Genomic DNA, 7,389 nt, shown 5'->3' with positions numbered 1-7,389 from the left:
ACTCTCGGAGTTGAGGGCAAGAGGAAGGCCTCGTGACGAGACCACGTGACGGCGGGCACGGACACGCTGAGAGACTTGTTGAGACGAGTGTAGTGACGCATCCGCCAACCCGGCGCCGGTCAGACCTCCTCGCTTCACACTTGGGGAGCTCCTCTCCCCGGCTGCCGCGCTTTGACAAGCGTGGGCACAAACACACACACGCACACACGAAGACACGTGCCACTGAAACACGCCTGGACGCGCTTGGCGGGGAAGCTTTGCGGGAGCTCCGAACGGGCCAAAATGTCCGCCGCTTTGAACGAAGCCCCGGCGTCCGTTGCATCCGCGCCGGCTATACCGCGCGTCGTAGGCGAAACGTAACAGACCGCCCCGCCGGGGGAAGGAGATCCCGATGGTCAGGGGACTGCATCCGCTGTCCGGAGGGATGTCGCTTGATGATGCTCATAACCGAAGTCGGTCGTCCTTCGGCGTTTCTTGAGCGCAGCGCACAGAGAAGGCCTCGTTCTCTCGTTCAGGTTCACACAGGACACTGCAAAGTGACTTCGGGAGAGTTGACATTTTTGTTCTCGTTCCCGGCAAGCGTTAGAACTACGCCGAAACTCAACCGCTCAGTCAGCAAGCACGGCACAACCCTCACTAAGCCTTGCCAGGCTCTTTCCCCTTTTATACTACTGCCTAGTTCCTTACAGTAGTTTAGCAGCGCTCAGAAAGCGTCCACAAATCGGAAAATTGCACTAGAAAGCACATCATCACTTTGAAACACAACACAAAAGCAATATGTTAAAAATCCTGCCTCAGGAAGAAAAACATCAGTAACAAACAATTTTGAGGCTGATTCCCACGTTAGGGGCTTCGACTTAAGCCATCGGCGTTACCGTTGAGACTCCCCTTTTTGTAACGCACCTCAAAGGAATGTTGTTGCAAAGCGAGGCTCCAGCGCAGGAGGCGGCCATTTGTGGAAGAGATAGTCTGCAGCCATTGGAGAAGGCAGTGATCCGTCTCGAAGCATGCGAAGCGGAGATCGCAGCGAGCGACCGTACACTAGCTCAGCTGGCGAAAACCCCGTAGCCGCATGCGGCGCGGTCCTTAATGCAAACATCACCCCAGGTAGGCACAGCTCCCAGTCAGTTTGTTGTTCAAAACACAACGCTCTCAACACGCGCTTCATGACGGAGTGGAGCTTCTCAACGGAATTCGACTGTGGGTGGTACACTGAGCTGTGTAACAGCTTTACCCCGCACCTTTCGAGAAAGGCTGTCGTCAAAGCGCTCGTAAACACCGTGCCCTGATCTGACTGGATTTCCGCAGGAAAACCAACTCGCGCAAATATGGACAGTAGTGCATTGACTATCTCAACTGAGCTTAATTCTTTAAGCGGCACTGCTTCAGGGAACTTTGTCGCTGGGCAGATCACAGTCAAAATGTGTCTGTACCCAGTGGCTGTTACCGGCAGAGGTCCCACTGTATCAATAACGAGCCGTCTAAAAGGCTCCGTAATGATAGGTACCAACTTCAACGGCGCCCTCGATTTGTCCCCTGGTTTGCCCACCCGCTGACAGGTGTCACATGTCCTCACAAAGTGGTCTGCGTCCCGAAAACACCCTGGCCAATAGTACTCTTGCAAGAGACGGTCCTTAGTTTTCTTAACTCCTAGGTGTCCGGACCACGAACCCCCATGCGACAAGCGCAACAGATCCTGACGATAGCATTGAGGCACGATCAGCTGATCGAACTCCACTCCCCTGCGGTCTAGATACTTCCGGTACAGGACCCCACCTCTTTCCACAAAGCGAGCATTTTTCTTGGCGATACCTTCCTTGACAATGCAGCGTATGTTTTCTAGGCTGCCATCCTTCTTTTGCTCGGCTATCAAAGCCGACCGGCTGACTTTTAGCAACCTATTAAGTCCGTCTGACGTAGGCGCGATGAGCAAATCTGCAGATAGCTCTTCTAACTTTCCCGTGTCGGGCATTTCCTCTCCAGTATCTGGTGCCTTTAATGCTACAGGCTCAATTTTATTCAGTTCGGGCGTGCTCTGAATATCAGCTTGCTGCGCCTCTGACCCTTTCTCATCGTTCGACAACGTCGGCCCCGCAACTACCGCCTTTGCAGCGAGCTCCCGAACCTTTGATCTGCTTAAGGCCTGAACGCTAGCCTCACCAAACAAAAGCCCCTTCTCGCGCAGGAGGTGATCGGACCTGTTCGAAAATAGGTACGGGTACTGGGGGGGCAGCATAGATGACACTGCGGCCTCCGTCTCAAGCGCTCCGAAAGGTCCTTCAATAAGCACTTTTGCTACGGGCAGACACACGCTATGAGCTTCCACGGCTTGCTTGATCCATGCGCACTCGCCCGTGAACATATCGGGTTCTACGTAAGAGGGGTGAACTACATCCATTGTAGCTGCGGAATCGCGAAGCACTCGGCACTCTTTCCCGTTCACGAGGAGGTCTCGCATGTAAGGCTCGAGAAGCTTCATGTTCTCGTCAGTGCTGCATAATGACAAAAACACGACTTTTGTTTTTGTTTCTGGACACTGTGCCGAAAAGTGACCCGGCTTCTGGCACGTATAACACACGCGCGCTGCCTCGTCTCGAACCGCTTTCTGCGTTCGGCTTCGGCTGCCGCCGTCTCCTTACGTTCGGTCGGACTGCTTTGACTCGCCTCCGCACTACGTGTGTCCCCATTTGCTCTCATGGGTGTGAACTTCGGCCTCTCAAACTTGGACCAAATTCACCCTTTTGACCGTCCTTAGCTCCGCGAGCCCGACGCGTCACAAACTCCTCGGCTAGCTCAGCGGCTCTAGCCACCGTACTAGCGTCTGGCCTATCCAAGACCCAGTACCGCACGTTCTCAGGTAACCGACTATAAAACTGTTCCAGCCCGAAACACTGCAGAACTTTTTCGTGGTCACCAAACGCTTTCTCTTCTTTGAGCCACTCCTGCATGTTTGACATAAGCCTGTAGGCAAACTCTGTATATGACTCACTTTTACCTTTCTCATTTTCCCGAAACTTCCGACGGAACGCCTCCGCTGACAGCCTGTACTTTTTTAGCAGACTCGATTTCACTTTGTCGAAATCCTCTGCCTCCTCTCTATTCAAGCGAGCGACTACGTCGGCCGCCTCGCCGGGTAACAAAGTGAGCAAGCGCTGTGGCCACGTTTCCCGAGAGAACCCCTGCTTCTCGCACGTTCGCTCAAAGTTAACCAGGAACAAACCAATGTCCTCTCCAAGCTTAAACGGCCGCATCAGGTCAGTCATTTTGAACAATACTCGTTCTCCTGCACCGTGTGCCTGACTTCCATTACGAGCGCGTTCTATCTCTACCTCGAGACGCTTCATTTCCAAAGCGTGTTGACGGTCGCGCTCTTCTTTTTCTTTCTCTTTTTGTTCCTTTCGTTCGCGCTCATCTTTCTCTTTCTGCTCTTTAAGTTCGCGCTCCTGTTTCTCTTTTTGCTCTTTTTGAGTCTTCCTCTCCTCAATGGTCTCAAGGCATTCCGACAGCTCGTCATCCTCAGCTTCTAACTCAAGAATAGCCCTTAGCAGTTCTGGTTTTCTGAGTTTGTCTGAGACATCCAGACCCAACTCTCTTGCAAGCTCCAGCAATTTCGGTTTTCGCAACGACTTCAAATCCATGGCTGCTCTGAATGCTGCTTTCTCTACTGCCTACTATTGTCTTGCCGCAAACTAACCCGGCAGCAACGACAACCACAATTACCAGCTCTGTTTCTGACACTAACAAAAGCCTGGCAAAGCTCAGAAGAAGAAAGTCCCGCACTCACCAAACCTCGCAGCCAAGAATTCAGCGCAGTCGTTCCGCTGCAGGCAACCAGTCATCACACAGGGCTCGTTGCACTGCTCCCGGATGGTCGTTGTGCTGCTCAGCATACAGTCAACCGCATATCTTCGCTGCTGGCCTCCGTTGTCGCGATCTCACCGCTACCAGCCAGTTGTAAGAATCGCACCGCTGGCGCGAGTTGTTGGAACCTCAGTGCTGACACCCGTTGTTGCTAATGGGCCGCAAGCCCCAAGGGTACCGTTGGCCTGGCGGCCTGGGGCACAACTGGAAGCATCCGAAGGTCCCGGCAAAGCATGAGTCAACTGGTAACAGAACAACTTGTTTATTCTAGCATCGCAAAAGAGCGGGCGGTCAGGTCGACCGAAGTGGAGAGACGGGAGAGCACGTAACTCAACGGAAGAAATCGGAGCCTCTCTCGTGGCGTCCGGGGGCAGCTGCTCTTATACTCTCGGAGTTGAGGGCAAGAGGAAGGCCTCGTGACGAGACCACGTGACGGCGGGCACGGACACGCTGAGAGACTTGTTGAGACGAGTGTAGTGACGCATCCGCCAACCCGGCGCCGGTCAGACCTCCTCGCTTCACACTTGGGGAGCTCCTCTCCCCGGCTGCCGCGCTTTGACAAGCGTGGGCACACACACACACACGCACACACGAAGACACGTGCCACTGAAACACGCCTGGACGCGCTTGGCGGGGAGGCTTTGCGGGAGCTCCGAACGGGCCAAAATGTCCGCCGCTTTGAACGAAGCCCCGGCGTCCGTTGCATCCGCGCCGGCTATACCGCGCGTCGTAGGCGAAACGTAACAACGCTGTGCGCCACGCTGGGAAAGCTTTGCACTCCTGATATGTGGAATAACATGTAGCAGAACTGTTTTAAAAAAAGAGGCTACATCAAACTCTAGAGATTACGAGGTGCTGTCTTGACTTGTGTCGGATTGCCTCAACAAGGCGACGCGCCGTCTGTGTGTCCGGCCTCCCTCCTGGTCCACAGCAAACATCAGCCACCATTCGGTGGTGTCTGGAACAGCTGTATCAGTCGTGCCGAAGAGGGCACGTGTTGCACCTGTGAAAAAGAGTTCGTCAGGTGTTACGCTCTTGTAACACAAGAAGGCAAAAGCCTGCTGCACATTTGGTAATACATTAAGTAATACAGTTGGGGTTGAACTTCTTAGTAAGACAATTGGTGATGCATCAAGTTATACAATCAGGGCTAGACTTCTTTGTAAGACATAACGAGCCGCAATGGAAAGTACAGGTGTGGCACTAAGGCGACCTCCTGAACGCCACATATGAACACTTAACGTAGTACCTAAAGTTCTGTATATTATTGCATGCACTAGGCCACACCGTTAGACAGCAAGATGGCTGCAACGGGACGTGTGAAATCAGGCACGCACTAGGCATACGTTTAGTAAGCTAGACCAGTGGAGCGGCCGTGGCTTCAGGGAAGCGTGCTTGCCTCGCACCTCGGTGTGCCCGGGTTTGATACCCAACCCAGACCGAAACGTACCAAATTTCTTTTTCAAAGCCACCAATTTACTTTGGTTACAGGAACCTCCCCGAGAAATGTGACGTCAATCCAAGCATTCTTTGCGGTGCTGGCCATTTTTCTTCAATGTCACAGCCAACATAGACACCTAAGGCTTCGCCTTAAAATGACACACTTAAATGCATAAATCTGTCTTCTGAAAATTTTGAAACACAATGTTTTATGTTAAACTTTTCTATCTTCCCCTAAGCAACCTGTACCTTAGTTGTGTAGCTCAGTAGTAAACCATCAAATTGCGTGCCTGCTTTCATTATGAGCTTAAAAAATAGTAAAGTTCATACAACACAATATAAGGTGATACAACTCTGAACAGGGGAAGCAATGATTGTAGCCAAACTTTTTCAACCTTGTTGACTCTGTTACTCCAGATGGCACCACTATGCAGTATTCACGAGGCCAGCCACTGTTGAAAACTGAGCAAAACAGCATCTATAGCACGTGCTGCCAAACAAACATCAGTAATGGAGTGTCTGTATTATACTGATCATGGTAAAATATTTTATCTTAACTGTAACTGCAACACCATAGCATAGAGAAGTATATATAACATTAAATCTCGTAATGGGGGAAATATTGAAAGCCGCACCAGAAGACAAAGTACTATTTGTTTTACGTTGATGCTTACCAAGCAAAAGATGCAGCACATTTGTGAGGCTTTTGAATGGAATTTTTTTCCCTGAGGGGCCGGCCCAGCTGCACTGCAGTGAAACTGTCTTGGAGACGATTTGTCGGAGCACCCTGCGAACTCCGTCTTTTGCATTGCTGCCACCTTTCAGAGAAATAGCCAACCTGCAACACGACATGCAATACATGAATAAAAAAAAGTTGCAGTTTCACCCAAAGGCGAAGCATCGATTGCGATAGCAAATTAGTAGACAGCTATCCGAAGTAAGGATAGTAGTTTTGTCAGCTGTATAAAGCTGTAAATGTTCGCTTACTAAGTAAACAAGCACGGTGTCACGCGCGTACAGGTAAACATGAACATATCTCGCTTGATGACCGCGTAAACTCGTCAAAACCTGGAAAGCACACCAGCAGCAGCAGGCAAATTGACCTTCGCACTGTCGCTTGTCTCGCTTCAACACTAACGCCGAAAGCACAGCGCATACTAAGCTTCCAGCACTCGGCGTATGCATTTCGTACCCATCGTAGATTGCTTTGAAGATGAGGCCCCGCGGGCGCACACTTCGGCCACATAGCAGATCGCTTTCAAGGTACGGTGCCCGCGCGGCAGCTCCGTCAGCAGCAGCCACGAAAGCAAAACGCACCCCCCACCTCTACCGTCTCCTCCTCCCTCTGCACCGCGAGTGAACTAAGTCCGCGCGCTTCCGGCCACCTTCCTCTCTCGCATGCTCGAGAATAAGCTGCGGTTCGCGGCTCACCCTCGCACGCTTTCACTCACACACAGCGTGCAGTGACGGTTTTATTGTCGTTGGATTTTATACGGAACCTCACGGCGACGCCGACGACATAAATGCACTTAGAGTGTCCATATAATTACTATCCAAATAAAAGTTCAGTGAAGAACTGTTGTGTTATGTTTAAATGGTCTGACAAACATCTAAACTACACCTTGAATTTTGTCATTGCAAGATAATCTTGCAATGATAGGAAAAAACATTTTATCTCTTAAATTACCATATCTTTAAACCAGCAAGGAAACTCCTGTGAACTGACACAAGCTAACCTTCTGTAGTGAAAAGTTGTCATTAAATGTTACAAAAGCAGTAAGTGTTCAAGTCTCAGTTCTTGTAAAATGCAACTTTTGTAAATTCACAGAACTTTATCTCCCACTCTTATAAGTATTATGTGTTTATTTGTGTATATGTAATCCATACAGTCGAACCCAGATATATTGAATAAGATGGGGATCACAAGAATTAGATATATAAAAAAAATATATACATGCATATTCAAGGAGATTTTACAGATGTTTGATATACACAATAATTCGTTATATGTTGGTTCAATATATCCGGGTTTGACTATAAGTAGCTCGATAAGTGGGGCTGCCTCTATGCTAAAAAACGAAATGCAGA

The sequence above is a fragment of the Dermacentor andersoni genome, chromosome 5, assembly GCF_023375885.2.
Source record: "Dermacentor andersoni chromosome 5, qqDerAnde1_hic_scaffold, whole genome shotgun sequence".
In the NCBI taxonomy this organism is placed as follows: Eukaryota; Metazoa; Arthropoda; class Arachnida; order Ixodida; family Ixodidae; genus Dermacentor; species Dermacentor andersoni.
Note: the sequence above shows the minus strand (reverse complement) of the source record.